General features: G+C 29.1%; 1 pseudogene; it reads left to right on the plus strand.

The window, feature by feature from the left end:
* The first annotated feature begins 9209 nt into the window (after positions 1 to 9209).
* On the plus strand, positions 9210 to 10584 carry LOC136091653 (galanin receptor 2b-like; annotated as a pseudogene).
* The last annotated feature ends 7775 nt before the right edge of the window (positions 10585 to 18359 follow it).

Genomic DNA, 18359 nt, shown 5'->3' on the forward strand with positions numbered 1-18359 from the left:
CTGTAAAGGATCCTTGAGCAATAGAGGCTTTACAAGTTTTAAAGAGTATATCTTTAAAAACGTCAAGGTGTCTATTATAACATTTCCATTGATGCAATCAGCCCCAATTGTTTTATTCCGTTTTAATGATTTAAACTCTTCTCCAAATTCGCTGTTTGTTAGGTTTAAAAAATTTAAAACTAAATTAGATGATGTTATGAACTCATCAATTGATTTGTCATTAAGATAAGGAATTTTATTTAATAGGCTTGTTCCGATTGGAAAAAATATATATATTTTTAAAAGCAATTTTATTAGGGTCATTGAATAATTTGTTTTTAATTTCTATTGCATTTCGTACTGATATTGTACTTTTTTTATTTTTTCCCGTGATCTCTTTCATTAGTTGCCAACTAATTGGAAGAAATCACGGGAAATACGCTTTGAATTATGTTTATGCTTTGCAAACAAGTCGGAGTGGTAATCTTTTTTCGCATTTTTGCGTAGTTTTTCAAAACTATTTTTATAAATTAAGTTGTTATTTTTATGATTGACTTATTTATATTTTAGGAATTTAATATACAGTTTTTGTTTCCTTTTTGATGATTTTTTAAGTCCTTTATTTATCCAAGGACTTGATACGTCCTTTGCGTTAAGGATTATTTATCGAATAGGGAAGGTTTTAGATTTTTTGTTTATAATTTCAATTGTTAAAATCACTTGATCTTCATCAGAAACACTCATATCGCGTCTAATCTTATAAAGAATATTTTCTTTTATGTAAAAATGTACTCCTCCTCCTCGCTTATTATCTTTACGTTCTAAAAATACCAAATTAAAACCTGGGAGATGGAGATTAGAGTTATAATCAAAAAATTCTTTAGAACACCACGTTTCCGTTAATTTTAAAGAATAAACTCCAAGTTCTTTACCCAGCAGTGCAAAACTGAAATTCCGAGCGCCAAGGCTGACTCATTTTCAGTTTTTGCTTTTACTAAATCAATATTGTTCGTTTCATTGGGTTTAGCAATGCACACATTGCAGGATTGAGTTGATTTTGTCTCTGTAAGTGCATTAACTACTTTATTATCAAACATTGTAAGATCAAACCTATAGCTGATATTAAAGATCACCATTTTTCCTTCAAAATTAAAAACTTCGCAAAACGACTTTAAGGTATTTATTTGATTTTTTAGATCTAATTTTGCTTCTCTGCATAAAATTGAACTCTCTTTTTTATGTTGAAGAGGTCTACAAAAGACACAATTTTAAGAATTTTTTATTTTTCCAAATTTTGTCATATCCTGCTTTGAGCAATAATGGCACAAAAGCTTTCTTCATGCTCAAGTTCTTTAATTATGTTGCTTGTCTCGTATTTCTGCTAATAAATACTTTGGCTTGATGTTCCATCAAAACCAATCTTTTCATATAAAACTCCAAATATTTCGTTAGTTTGACTAAACTTGACATATCAATTATTTCAGTTGTTCTTCTAACAGTGTGTCTAACATCCTTTGAAGAGTGTACTTTGCAGAAATTTCAGATAAAATTTTTACTTTCAGGATAGCATTTCAATTGTTTCACTAAAATATCGTGCAAGGATAAATATGTACATTGTGTAAAAGAGCTGAATTTCTGATCATTTGATATTGTTTATCGTTGAGATCAGTGTTCATTTTTAATACAATAGCTTCCTCCACACTCATTATAATGGGAAAAGTTTTATTCAAAGTTTCATTAACATTTTTGGTCTCTTAAACATTAGAAAAGTTATCTTTTTAAATGGAGGCTTTTTTTTTTTTTTAGCAGCATTTGCAATTCTTGCAAAAGCTAAAGGTAAAGCTTCATGATGTTCAGTAGCTAGTTCTTTTATCTTTATCCTTTTGCTTCGATCTTTAAGAACACTCCATTATTTAAAGGGCCTTCCAGAACCAAAATGAATATTTTTATTGGACATAAGAATTCTCTGAAGCCAATGATTTTCTTTTTGTATAAAGGTATCGTAATTTTGGCCACGTTGTTTTAGTTTTTTCTTCACCTTTGAAATAATTGTAACTAAAGCAATCTTTATTTAAGTTTTTTTTGTGAGTTTCTTCAGTATTTTTTATTTCATTAAGTAAATCCTTCCAAAATCTTTATTTATCCTCTCCTACTTCACGTATATTTTAGATAAGATCTAATTTTTTAATTGTTATTGTTTTTAAGAACGATTAATATAATAAAATCTTTAATTTATCAGAAACATTTTAAACTACCTCATACATTTCTTTACTTTAAAGTGTCTATAATTTTATGTTATTTTTGCTTCAACAATTATGGCATTAGATTTCCTGTAATAATGTTATATTACAAAGTTACTTTTGTATCAGAGGAAATACTAAAGTCGTTGAGCTATTTTAAACATGCTGTACTTATCGAATTATAAATTATTCTTCCAAATTGATAATAAATATTTTAACAAACTTCGAAATAGTATATTAGAACAAGTTCTACAAGCAAAAAACTCAAACTTAGGTTTTGCCAGTCTCGTTTGTTTGATATAATAAAATACTTTAAAAAATGGCGGCAAATAAGGTTTTTTATGATTTCATTAACATCGGAATTTCTTTAATAACTTCCAATACCGCTGGGGACCGCAGTAATCCCTTTATAAAAGTAGAAATGTTAATTTACTGGAAAAAAAAAAAATTTTTTGGAACTCGGTGGAATATTTTTTTAGCTGATATATATAAACCAAAAAAATGCAATTATTTGCTCCTTTTTTTAGAAAAGTTTTTAAATTTAAACAAAAAAATCAGACTTTTTTTTATTCTTTTTTAGTATATTTGAAATATATAGAGTCAAAAGATTATCTTAAAAATAAATATACACTTTTGTTTAAACTTCAGATTCTCTAATTTAGTTAAATAAAAATCTCACATTTTTCAGATTTCTTTAAAAATAGTATCAAATTTTTTTCACTTTTTTTAACTATAAAATAAAAAATTATTGTAATTTAAAAAATTAAAAAAATTTGTGAGGGGTTTATTGCCAATTTTGTTGCTTTGAGTCACTGTGGGTCAGTGGTGTCATGTAGAAAATAAAAAACAGGGAACGGTCGAATAACATATATATATATATATATATATATATATATATATATATATATATATATATATATATATATATATATATATATATATATATATATATATATATATATATATATATATATATATATATATATATATATATATATATATTAGGGTGTCCCGTTTTCAGGGTCACTTTTTATTTTGACTGCTCCTAGCATTTTTCTGCTGTGTATATGTGAGAAGATGAGATCTGTAAAGTTTTAGAGCTCTAACTTTATTTTTGTGGCTACATAAGCCACCTTACAGTTACATACGTTTATATATAATATATATATATATATATATATATATATATATATATATATATATATATATATATATATATATATATATATATATATATATATATAAACACAGTTACATACGTTTCAATAATACAGTGTTGCTTTAATGTTTAATGCTAAATGTTTTACTTATGTTGAGCTGAGGGCAGGGGCGGCAATTTTTGGTCTTTGAGAACTTCCAGGCATGAGCAAACTCTAAACATTTATATGTTTATACTTACGTCAATAAGGATGCTTTGCAAAAAATTGCGATGGTTTTAGTCTGGGATTAAAAAATGCCTTAAAACTTTGCCCCTTTATCCTGCCCAAACGTGAGAGCAACAAGATGATAATATTTTTTTTTGTACTATTCTCAACTAGACTTGATAAGTTGTAAACTTCATAGTATAATTTCTCAGCTTTTACAAATTATGAACATAAAAAATTTGTAGTTTCCTCAAATTGATGGGGCTTAAACTTTATATGGTCATAATTTTTGAACGCTAAAATATTTTCTTAAAGACCAAAAAATGCAGTATCCGCCCTGGGCTGGCGGTTATGGGACTATGGTCATTAAATTTTTGTATTGTAGCATCTATTTAAAGATTATTTTCACTATTTGATAATTTTATTACTTTTTATTTGTAATTATTTTACTTTTTACTTTACTGTTCCACCTGGAAACTTATTCAATATCTCACTAACGGGTGATGCGGAAGTTATCGGACAAATCCTAATTTCATTATTTGAGCATAATAATTAGTTTTTGTAGTTTTATGCGTAGGCATAAACGTTCTATAAAATATAAACTTTATTAATTGAAACACAATTATTTAAAATGAGGTTAATCGTAGCTGAAAGAGAATCTTTTCGAAAGCGACTAAAAATGTTTTTTGTAAATAAACCTAATATAAAAAAATAAAAAAATCGTAAATCATTTCGAAAAGGAAGGATTTGCTCGAAGTACAATATTAATAACCTAAAAAGACTCTATAACATAAAATCGCTTCTAGTCATCGATGACGAAAAATACTTTTGTTTTGTAGGGGACAACATGCCTGGAAATTCTGGATACTACACAAACAACAAAAAGACATGCCCAGAAAGTGTTCGTTTTATAGGAAAAGAGAAATTTCCAAAAAAAATTATTAATGTGGATAGCCATATTTGACCGTGGTATGTCCGAGCCAGTGTTTCGCACTTCCATGGCTGTTGCGATCAATTCATCAATCTATATTAATAAATGTTTAGAAAAACGACTTCTTCCATTTATTCACAAGTATCATGGAGACTTTAACTATTTATTTTGGCCAGATTTAGCAAGTTCTCATTATTCTAAAGATTCTCTAAATTGGATGGACCAAATGTGCCTCAAGCACGACCAATTGAAAATTTTTGGGGTCATTTGGCACAGAAGGTTTACGAGGGAGATTGGCAAGCTTCAACAGAACAAGTTTTGATTGATCGCATTAAACTAAAACTACAAGAAATTGATTTAAACTTTTTACAATCGCATATGAAAGGCGTCAGAGCAAAATTGAGATCAATTGCAGATGGTGGTGTTTTTTCATATAAAAAAATAATATATTTTTATTAAAAGATAAATGCTTTATTTAAAAAAAATATAATAGTAGTTTGTTTTTTTATTTATAAATAAGTTATTGACGTTTTTATTTTGTCCGATAACTTCCGCATCACCCGTTATATATTTTTACTTTACTGTTCCACCTTGAAACTTATTCAATAACTCACTATATATTTTTACTTTACTATTCCACCAGCTTATTCAATAACTCACTGTAGTTTATAGTGAGAAAATAGAAATCTGTTCTATGTTTATGTTGATTTAGTTAAATGTCCATGGATATTAAACTAAAAAAAAAATAAGGTGGTTTGATTTTTTTATTTACATCATATGTATTTATGTATGTATGTATGTATGTATGTATGTATGTATGTATGTATGTATGTATGTATGTATGTATGTATGTATGTATGTATGTATGTATGTATGTATGTATGTATGTATGTATGTATGTATGTATGTATGTATGTATGTATGTATGTATGTATGTATGTATGTATGTATGTATGTATGTATGTATGTATGTATGTATGTATGTATGTATGTATGTATGTATGTATGTATGTATGTATGTATGTATGTATGTATGTATGTATGTATGTATGTATGTATGTATGTATGTATGTATGTATGTATGTATGTATGTATGTATGTATGTATGTATGTATGTATGTATGTATGTATGTATGTATGTATGTATGTATGTATGTATGTATGTATGTATGTATGTATGTATGTATGTATGTATGTATGTATGTATGTATGTATGTATGTATGTATGTATGTATGTATGTATGTATGTATGTATGTATGTATGTATGTATGTATGTATGTATGTATGTATGTATGTATGTATGTATGTATGTATGTATGTATGTATGTATGTATGTATGTATGTATGTATGTATGTATGTATGTATGTATGTATGTATGTATGTATGTATGTATGTATGTATGTATGTATGTATGTATGTATGTATGTATGTATGTGCGTGTACAGTTTTGAACAAATTAATAGTAGTGTTTAGCAAAATAGTTATTTATAATTAAAAATTTTTTAATCTTAATCATGAATTAATATTTTTTATATAATTGTGGCACAAATATTGAATAATGAAATTAAAACATTGATTTTTTGCATTTTAAGTTATAACATTTGTAGCATTTTTATATTATATATGTTTATATTTAGATCTGTTTAGGTATACAGGGTATACGAAGTAGGCTAACTAACTCTGCCTACAAACCACAATACGCTACAAAAGCTATTAAAAATGACGAACCAAAAATAAATATTCGGGGTTGTCTTTCCTATCACGGCGTAGGGCTGCGATAGGAAAAGACTATGAAGGTCGTAATTCCATCAATCTATAAAATTGATGGAATTATGGACCAACATATTTTACTGAAAATCTTACTAATATGTACCTATGTCAAAGAGACAGTTTCAAAAAAAAAAAAAAAATCAAGAAATATGAAATGTTGTTCAAAATTCTTGGAAAAACATGTCTTTACAATAATGCAAAGTTCTAATCAGCTGAATGCCAAATCGGTGCAAGGCTGTGATCCAAATCGGGGACATGCGATTTAATAATAATAATTTTATTATTATTTTACTAATTTAGTGTCACTAATTATCCTTAAAATTAATTATTTGTTATAAAACATTAAAACAAATACAACTATTATTATGTCATTTTTCCTTGTCACTACATGTATATAATTCACTACATGTCTATGTGTCACTACATGTCACTACTGTGTCACTACATTGTCACTACATGTCATGTATATAATTCACTACAAAGTCACTACATGTATATAATTAATGTTAGTCCCAGTAAACTTTGAAAAAAATTTTTTCTTTAAAATTTTCCAAATCGGTAAATCATCTTACATCTATTTATTTTTTTATTCAATATTATATTTGCATTAACAGTAACTGTTTAACAAAAAAATGCGCTGGCTCTTTAATTTTGAACACACTACTATTATTTTGTTCTCAACTGTTTGCATGTATGTGTGTATGTATGTATTAGGGTGTGTTATACTTTTTGATTTTTTAATAAAATTGTTTTTACATAAACGTGGTATATGGAAAACGTGTATAAGTACAATACGTGTACAAAAGTCAGGTTTAGGATTCAAGTCAGTGTTAGGGTTCTAATCCCGGTAACTTAAAAATTTCTGATTTTTGAATTTTTAAATAAATACAAGTTTTTAGAATACAGGGTTTTCAAACCGGAAAAATAACGTGTGACGCACCATAGTGTGTGCATGTATGTATGTAGGTATGTATGTATGTACGTATGCACGCGTGTATGCAGAGCCGGCGCGAAAAAGGTGGGTTTTTTTTTTTGGGGGGGGGGGGGTATGGAGGAGGGTTAGAGGGTATGAGTAGAAAAAAATGCCGACTATTTTTTTTTTCTCTTGTTAAAGAAAAACTATGGTATTTTTTTAATCAGAGAATTGATTCTTAATTTAATTAAAGATTGATATCCTTTGTTTCACCGACGTCCATTTTTAACATTTCTTTTTAAATCAATTATGTCCGACATCTTTATTAGAATTAAAAAGCATCAAGCTTTTTAGTGGATCAACGTGCATTGTGGATCTGAAATGAATTATGATTAATTTTAATTTGATGAGTTTTTGTTTATTTGATGACATAGCCCCGGCTCTGAGGAAGCCATAAAGGCCATGGCTTTCGCAATTAGATAAATCCTAATATTTTGGCATAATCCTAATATTTTGGCAGAAGTTTCAAGTGTATTTCTTATACATTAAAAATTTCTGATAAATAAGGAACCAACACTAAAAGCTCAGAATAACTTCCATCATAATCACTTATTTTACATGTATCACAACATAATGTTTTTTTTAAAGTAATCTATCTGTAATATTTGTTACTTAACGGTGCTTTTAATAACTTTTAATAACATGAACAATGGTACAATAGTTAAACTTTTTCAGAAGCTCAGAAGAAAAATAGAAATAAGAAAGAAAAGTAATAAGAATAGAGTATCTAAAGACTTTTTTGAATTCTGATTTGTAAAATTTATAAACATTAAATATCGTCTGAAAATATATGGACTCTATAAATTCTTTTAAAATCAGATTTAGGATCAATGCCTAATTAAAGCGCATAGTGCGCTAAATTATCCATGGCCAGGTTGTCAACAAAAGTACTGTAAAAAATCTCAGTTCAACTGTTTAGCAACATAAGGGCATCAACTATGTTAAGGTCTTTATGTTAATTTTCGTTTTGTACATAATATTTTTCATAAAATACAAAGATACTAAGAATTCAAATGTTAGCATTTTTTTTTTTTAATAATCCTCAAGCTTAAGTTCTAGTATTTTTATCTAAATATCAGCCAGTTGACATTTCTACAACGGTATTTATAATTGATACTTATTTAACTCATACAGAATTTATTAATTAGGCTCGAGCTTGTCATCTTATTTCAGATAAATTACAGAGGTATTAGATTACAAAGAATTTATAATCAATGACAAACTTTTTTGTAAACGTCTATATCTCTTTATTTACAGAACACAGAATCTAATCTAACTAGAATACTGGCATCGTAGCGGTGTTCAAGGAATATGATAATCCTATGGGCCTAACATGATATAAATGGAATTTATTAATTAAGAATATCAAATTTTTGTTGTGTACCATTCACTTTGCCAGACAAAATATTATATGTTTTATATCATACAAACATGCATAAAGTATGTTATCTTTTATAATCATCGTCAAAAATTACGCTCACGACTAACCAATTTTGTTCTCTTTTTTTTTTTTTTTTTATTTATATTCATTGCAACCTCTTACAAAATAAATCTTTAATAAAATTGTTCAGAATACAGATAAAAGAGCAGTATGAACCAATTAAAAAACCTGTAAAAAACAATGTAGCCACATCTATGTCCGATTACACTATACTTCAAACCGGATTTAAATGCATTTCAATCATCTGTTCTTACCGCTCTTGTTATCAATTTCTGCACAATTTTACTTACTAAAGTGCCTATACAATGTTGTTGTGTACTAATCAACATTTTATAACTAAATTGTCGACTAAGGAAACTCAACTCTTTCTTTGCCAACTAGTATTTAGTGTTTGGGGGGACCAAACACTGGATACTAGTGTTTGGTATTTAGTGTTATGGACCAAACCATACCCATCCACCCCCACACACCCCCATTTTTCCGGCCCTGTATGTATGTATGTATGTATGTATGTATGTATGTATGTATGTATGTATGTATGTATGTATGTATGTATGTATGTATGTATGTATGTATGTATGTATGTATGTATGTATGTATGTATGTATGTATGTATGTGTGTTTGAATATATGTATGTATATATGTATGTATGTATATTATTTCGTGAGCTTAATCATACCAATTGTATATCTAATTTAATCAAAGTATGACTAAGAATGCCTTGATCAAAGAAGGCCATATTAAAATAGACATTATGTGTCATTAAAAAAAAGTTATAAAATATTGAAAACATTGATTTATAGTTACTATTGCCAGAAAGTGAATTTTTACTAGAATGTTGACACTCATATCTTTTCACTTCGGTATTGGGAGATCTTTTGGTATGGATCTATAGCTTTATTTGGAATAGTCGGCAATGGCGTGGTGATGATGGTCATGATTCTGAATAAAAAAATCAAGTTTACTGTATTTAATTTTACAATATTTATTTTGGCGGTAACAGATTTTATGGCATCTTTTATTGCATTACCAAATTACATTTTATCGACTAACGTGTTTAACCATCCCAAAGGGTTTAAAGGAGACTTACTCTGCAAATTGTTTACTGGATATTTTTGGCCGTTCTTTTTTTTAGACGTGTCAGTGTTTTTTCTTGTTTATTTAGCGATCGAAAGACGAAAAGCAATTGTAGATCCTTTTGGTTGTCGAGATAATAAACTAAACAAAAAAAATCTATCAACATTTTTTTTAATGGTAATTTTAGCTTTTGCGCTTGAATTTGCCACAATTAACGGAATGGCTTACGACGCGGTAAACAATACGGTCGGAAATTTTTGTAAGTTCAATTATTCCTCGTTACAGTCAGTTTATGTTAATATATCTGTGTTTATTCTTGAAACAATAATACCAGTTGTTATTATGTTATTGTGATATCATCAAACAGTTTTATCAATAAAAAGAAGTAACGTTTTTTTGACAGCCAACAATGCATGTGATAATCAGAGAAGAAGTTTAAACAAAACATCGTTAATCCTGGGAAGTCGGTTAAAATCAGTGCAAACATTAAAAATAGTAAACATAGCATTTTTTGTGTGTGTGGTGCCGAATAATTTATTTTACTTTCTGTATCATTTAGGTGTGAACTTACATTGGAACTCTGTAATTTATCAAATCGTCGTGTTAATTCGTTTTTCTAATGCTTGTATTAATCCTTTTATATATAGTTTTAAAAGCAAACAGTTCAAAAAAAACTTTTGGTTTGTATATAATACTCGTTTGAGACGGAAATCGAAATAAGGATTTGTAGTGCAAACGTAATATTCTGCCGTTTTTTGTTTTTTAACGTAATTCTGCCGTTTTTTATTTTTTATACTACTTTACTACGAGTTTTTTTATAGTTAGGGGAGACCGGGGCTAGTTGGCTCGGTTTTTACTCTATGAGCTCTGTAGCCCTAACAGTACATTTTTTTAAAAATAATAAAGTGTAGTCTTAAAGAGTATGGATTAGGGTATCTTATAAAGTTTGCATTCTTTTACAAAAAAAAATTCTTGGGGCCTTTCCGGACCCTCAAAAAAAAAAAAAAATTTGCGCCAACTTACCCCACCACGGGGTAAGTTGGCGCAAACTATAAAAATGATTATTAATGCACTGTTAAGTGAAAAATTAACAGAAATTTTTTAAAAATTAATTTTTGCAACAATTTTATCCCAAAATTTAATATTACTTTTGCTGGTACCAAATATTAGTCCGTATAAAAGCAAAACAGTAACCCACCTTTTATCTGTGGAAAAAAAAAACAAAAAAAATTTTTTTTTAATTTTTTTGTAAGAATAAATATTTTCAATATTGTTAAAAATAAAAAAAATAATTTTGTAAAAATAAATATTTTTTTCCATAGTAAATGCTATGAGCCAACTTACCCCGTGAAAAATTTGTCAACTTACCCCGAAAGCTTTTTTTTTAATAAACAGTCTATACATCCTGAAAAACGGCGGCTTTGAAAAAAAAGTATGACTGGATATAGTAAACCAATTTTGACCGGAACTTTTACAACAATTGTTTTTTCATACGACTAAATATTTTCTTTGTAAAGTAAAAAGAAAACGATGTTCTAAAAGTTACGTTTTTGTCCAAAAAACGCATAAATCTCAATATCTCCCATGCGCATGCGCGAATCCTGACAATACTACAGTGAATGATGAAATGATCAATAAGGAAGTTTCTGAGTAATTTTTGTCACTTTCTGATGAAAGGCTCTAAAGATAAACGCAGTTCGTCAACTTACCCCTGCGGCCAACTAGCCCCGGTCTCCCCTATGTTGAAAGATTATATTTTATATATTAAAGGTTATATTTTATATATTAAAGATTATTAAATGTTATCAATGATCGGAGACTAATAGTATTAAAAATAAAATAAAATATTAATAATATTTTAATAAAATACTAATGATATTACTCTGTTTTCGAATAGTGAAATTATGAAATACTCTGTTATATACTAAAAGTATATAACCGAAACTCTGTTATATACTAAAAGTATATAACCGAAACTCTGTTATGTACTAAAAGTATATAACCGAAAAAAAAAATTAAAAAATTTTACAAATTTTATGTTAGAACTTTAATATAAAACGTTTTAAAGCAGCCATATTACTATTGTAATATTTAATTGTGTAAACAATATAGCTTGCTTAAAATAATAACACGTGTTATTATTTTAAGCAAGCTATTGTTGTTATTGTTGCAGGCAGCAATAAGTTAATGCTGGATAGCAATAATTAAATTTAATTGACTTTTTAAGTATATAGTTATATATATATATATGTATATATATATATATATGTATATATATATATATATATATATATATATATATATATATATATATATATATATATATATATATATATATATATATATATATATATATATATATATATATATATATATATATGTATATATATATATATATATATATATATATATATATATATATATATATATATATATATATATATATATATATATATATATTAGGGTGGTCAAAAAAAATGAAGTTTGGAAATTCTGTTCTCCACAAGGCTTATCTTTTTTCATAAAATATTAAAGAATTTCTCTAAAAATTTGAAGCAAATCGGACAATATTTAAGGGTCAATAAAAATTTTGACTTTTCATGTATACAGTCAAAAGAGTAAAAATTTCGTTTGATATTTTCTTATTTTAATATTTAAAATTTTTAATGAAAAATTGTTATAATACTTATTTCACAAGTATGGCGTATAAGTAATGCCCTATCAAATGTCATCAACCGCGATCATGGCTGCCTTAGAGGAGGATGAGTAAGTCTGGCGATGTTGCTAGATAAAACGAAGCAGAAACTATTTTTGGTCCTCGTCTTTGGTGAGGGTTTCATTATATTTTTGGATAAGAGCAATGCCACGCTCTGCTCTATCATTGATAATCTTCATTTTTGTCGACTCGATCCTTCAAATTTTGGTAGCAAGCATCCGATTTCCATGCTTCTGGATTTTTCAACAGGAAACTCTTAGCCTCCTCCTTTCCAGTGATACTAAGTACTTTGAAGAGACAAAATGTTCTTCGGTTCACAAACTTTTCAAGATGATTGAAGTCTGCGCCATACGTGCTTATTCTCTTCAAGGCTGACTGAGTCTTTGGAAGCTGGAGGTTGGCTATCATGACTCTTTTAATATCTAGAGGGACTCGGTCGTCAAAAAAAGCTAAGCCCACGAGGTGTTCTGAGAAGAAGCATAGATGTCGAGTAAATGCAGTGTAAGCCGATTAGCAATGATATAGTTTGGATATTTCTTGAGAAGCCCGATCATCATTGCATCATTCAGGGGAGCGTATGAAGCCAGTGGAGCCTTGTGCCAGAAACGCCCATAAATGAGAGAGACAAAAAGTGCCATTTCTTTCAGACCTCGCTTTTCTTTAGCAGTCATTTCCAACTGGCCTTCAAATAGCACCATTTTTAGAGAATAGATGGCCTTTGACATCCATTGAGCATGATGCATTGTTCCTGGAACTCGAAACTGGAACTCCATCTTAAAACTGTTTCCACCGAGGAAGGCAAGACATAACCGAAGGAGCTCGAGATAATCCCGACCTCCTTCGGCTAAACTCATGAGGATGCAGATGTAGGACAGGCTTTGGTGTAGTAGACAATCATCACCGTCCGAAGAGTTTCGGTATCCTAATTGAAGATTTCGTCTCTAACTAGCGAGTACTCTGTTTGCCTTATGTATGGTCATTTCTTCTGAAACCTCTTAAAAAGACCAATTTCTGGTCCACCCGTCCAAAAACAGCTGCGAAGACACTGCTCAGAATGACTTCCAGGAAATGATGACGGCATCCAATGTTTACAAGTTCATAGCCAATGGCTTCCTCAATAAGAACGCATGCCCCTCGATGTGTAGGAGGAAGTTGTATCAAATAGACCTTGAATTTTTTCTTGTAGATTCCAGTCATCTAGTACTTTTAAGCATGCAGCAGCCTGTTCTTCCCCAGTTCCTCCTTTAATTTTTTTGACTGCCAACAACCATTCCCAGTGACAATCACAGCAATTCAATCGACGGTTTCTTTTTCACCAGCTATGTCCGGAACGCAGTTTCCCATCCCAATGGAGAAGAAGAGGAAATTTAGTTGAAAAAGAACTTTTCTCTGCTTCAGCTACTTTTTTTCGAGTAGCCATCCGTAACCTACTAGACAGAGTCAGGTCGTCAAGAAGATGGCCTTAAGCCTTTGCTACTGATGCAACAGAATACATAGCTCCACGATTAGAAAGATTTACTCTATCTAAAGCCCCTGCAACTTCTGGAGTTGCTATCACGCTTTTCAGTCGTTTAGGCTTTGAGGAAGGAGTTTGGGCAGATGATGATGATGGAACTCTGAAGTCTTCATTGTCGACGTCGTCCTTATCTTCAGACTTAGAAGAAGTGATATCCAAAGCAGGACCAGATGTTTCTATTTGCTGCAGCTTTTCTGTCTCTTTCAGTCTTCGATTTTCATTAGCTTCTATACGAGCTCTCTTTTTCGTCTCTTTTTCTGCAAGATTGCGATCCACTCCAGCCATGCTTGAACTGGTAACATCTTCTCTCTGCATCGTTAGGAATTGTCTGTCTCCATTGTTCGTCATGATGTCCAAAGCATTCTTTGTGGCCAAGTCAAAAAGTTCCATCAAGTCGTAACATTTGCTCTTTAAATGTGCAGTTTTCATATGCTTTTGTCCAATTCACCTTCAACAGCTGATATTCACTATACAACTTCTTCAATTTTCTTTCACCTGAATTAATCCCCTGAGTTGAAATTCTTGCTTTGCTCCAAATCATAATAATATCTTTAATTGCGCGATTAATACTTCCCTTCACAGTAAGGTGTTCTTCGAGGTGGTAAAAGACAATCCAAACCTCAGCAGAACTTCTTTTTTCACCTTCCATTATGTAATTAAGTACCTGCCTGTGGATATAAAAAATACTAAATAGTAAATATTGTTATACTGTTCATAAATGTCATGTTCAAATGTTCAATGTTCATTTTATTTTTAAAACAACAATAATTGTTTTAAGGCTCATTATGTGACTGATAAATTGATAATATTACACTAATCCATTTAATAAACAATAGATTATTAATTAACTATTCATGGTAACTAATTAATTGTAGTTATGCGATATGTGCATAAAGCAGCTGATGGAAATTACTAACCTTTTAAGCTTTTCTTCTATAGTAAGAATAAAAATTCAAAAATACTATATATTTGAATTTTTAAAAATTATTTGTCGATGGCAAGATGTCTGCTGTTTACAAATTGCACAAAGAACTAGAACAATTACTTTGTATGGTGTCCGAGAAGGACTGTTCAGAAAAACAAAACTAAAAATTATATATAAAGACTCAACAATGTGATTTCTGCTACGAACATACCGTAAAATTAGGTGCTTGCCCAAAATGTTGAAATCCTATAGACCCCTAAAATTGCTCAAATAGATCTATTTTTTGCATGGTTATTCCTTATATACAGTAGAACAAAGTTAGCCTTGTGGAGAGTGGTTAGGAACACTTTTATTTTTTACTATGTAACTCTGGACCACCCTAATATATATATATATATATATATATATATATATATATATATATATATATATATATATATATATATATATATATATATATATATATATATATATATATATATATATATATATATATATATATGTATATATATATAAAGATATATATAAAGGGGGTCCAAAATTACCTTATTTTGGATTTTTGTGTAGTTCAGCCACTTTTACGGGATACATTGGGGCTTTTTTCGCGGGATCTGTCTGGAACCCGCATGGGAAATAACCATATTCATAAATTGCTTATGCAATTGTTCATGATTGCATTAATTCTTTTCTTTTACATTTTCAAATATTTTTCTAAAAAAATATTTATGGTTTATGTGTCGTAAATATGAATAGAAATAAATATGTATAAAAGAAAATTGAAATTAATGATATCAATTATATATTATATTTGATATCAAATATAATATTATACATTATATTTAAGTTTTTGTTTTGTTTTTTATTAATAATAGTATTAAAATGCATTAAGGCTTTCTAACTTACAGCCTGGAAGTTGGAAAGCCTCAATGCAATTTAAGTATAATATTAGTTATAGTTTATTTAAAAGTATAAAATATAAAAGTGTAAAAGTATAACATTTTTATAGTTTATTTATCTAGAATGAGACATTTTTATTCAAAATGTACAAAAAACCGAAAGATAGCTGTTGCGGTTTCAGAAATATTGAGTAGTGCATGTGTGAATATACCTAACTCGCATGTATTAACCTCACATGTTTCGCAAGCAAATAATGATAATTTGCTAATAATTATGGTAAAAATGTCAAGTTCAAAAAATCCTATTAATTTGCCAATAATTGATGTGATTAGTTATAATGATGACCCCAATAGTCAGCTTGATGATTTATGTAACACTGAAAAATATAATGACTTTCCTCATCACTGTCATCATTAATGAATTTATGATGACAGTGATGAGGAGAATATTGACTTCACTAAAGAACTCAATAAAAGTTAGACTTTAAAAGATAAGTTAGTTTCTTGGGCAGTAAAATTTAACATTTCCCAGACAGCATGTAGCGATTTGCTTGGTTTTTTAAACAAGTTACATCCTGATTTGCCAAAAGATGCAAGATCTTTGCTTAGTACTCGAAGAAGTGTTAACATTCGAAATGTTGCTGGTGGGGAATATTTTTATTTTAGCCTACAGTATTGGCAGTCTATTTTTACCGAAAGGTGTCCTCTCAATAATGATATAAATCAATTAGACTTGCATATTAATATAGATGGTGCGCTAATTTTCAAAAGCTTAACAAATAGTTTGTGGTCTATACTTTGCTTGGTTAAAAATACTGGATGGTGTCCGTTTCCAATTGCCATATATTTTAGTAAAAGCAAACCAACTTCCCTTGATGATTATATGGAAGATTTAGTTTCAGAAATGACTATGTTTGAGAAGACAGGGTTTAAAAAAAATGACAAGATTTACTCTATCAAATTAAAAGCAGTTATTTGTGATGCACCGGCACGAACTTTGCATTAAACTTCACACGAGAATTTGCACGAAAGCCTAGATCAATCTCTGAATATAAACATTGGAAGGCTACAGAACTTAGGCAATTTCTATTTTATTCTGATGTTGTTGTTTTGAAAGGCATTTTGCCAAAAAAGTTGTATGTGTCTGTGTCTGTCAGTAGCTATTAGAATACTTATTAGCCCATCCTTATGTAACATCTATGTAGATTATTCTGAACAACTGTTAAAGTACTTTGTGTCAAATTTTTGCATGTTATATGGAAATGACCAGTGTGTATATAACGTCCATTCACTAATACACTTGCGAGATGGTGTTCGGAGGTTTGGAGTCCTAGACAATGTATCTTCGTTTCCTTTTGAAAGTTATTTAGGAAGACTTTAGAAGATAATCCGTAGTCCACAGTCCCCTGTTACGCAAATTGTATGTAGATTGCCAGAGGGCCATTTACAATACTCTGAAACAAATGATGCTGATTTCACTTCTAAATTTAAAAAAAAAAACATTTCGACGGTTCTTTTTCCATTGCCGTTACGCCACCTCTCACAATTTAAACAACATTTAGGTTCTCGGTTTATAGTTTGTAATGAAAATGGAATCAACTGCTTTGCAATAGAAAACAAAGTTTGTTTAGTAAAAATATTCTTGCGGGAAATAATTCAAATGACTCTGATGCTGTTGTTGTTTATGTAGAGTTTGATCGTAAGGAGCCATTTTTTACAGATCCACTTGACTCATTTTACTGTCTATTTTCTATGTTGAATAACTTTCATACCTTGTAAAAGTTTATTCATTGAGAAAATTAAGAACTAAATATTTTCTGCTGCCACATAAAAATGGTTTTGTTGTAATCCCTCAAAAGCTCTTTTACTAAAGTTGATTTTGTTTATACAAAAATTACAAATGTCTTATGTATTAATGTAAACAGTTAATGTAAATAGCTTTTAATAATAGTGTTGTATTTGTATATAGTATTTAATAATAGTGTTGTATTATAACATTTTCAATGGCATATTTTATTTTTATGTTTTTGTGAATATTGTGCTTTTCTTTTTGTATTTTCAAGTTATGTGCTTGTTTTTTTACAAATAATTCAAATTATTAAAAAAAAAAATGTATTTTATATTTTTAAATTTTTAACAATGAGACACCCGAAATATTTCCAACTTACCTTAATCTTGATTTCACAATCGTTTGAATATTTAAGTATATTACAGCGAGAAACTGTTCTAATCGACGGTATTTCAGAAGCCGATTGCAATAAGTGCCACGCTGACGCTTCAATGTTATTTGTAATTGCTTTTTAAATAGCAAAAACCTGATTAAAAACGTAATACATCATTTATTAAATTGTTGTATCTTTTTTCCAAAACCACAATACTATTTTATTTTTTGTTCAGGAAATATAGCTAAACTTTGCTAAACTATTCGCAAAAATAATACAATCACGACTGTTCAATCCTGCCCCATTCAAAGTTTAAACTGCATATATGTTAACATAAGGTTGCGCAGCTTTACACGTCAAGGACAT

The sequence above is a fragment of the Hydra vulgaris genome, chromosome 15 (assembly GCF_038396675.1).
Source record: "Hydra vulgaris chromosome 15, alternate assembly HydraT2T_AEP".
Lineage (NCBI taxonomy): Eukaryota > Metazoa > Cnidaria > Hydrozoa > Anthoathecata > Hydridae > Hydra > Hydra vulgaris.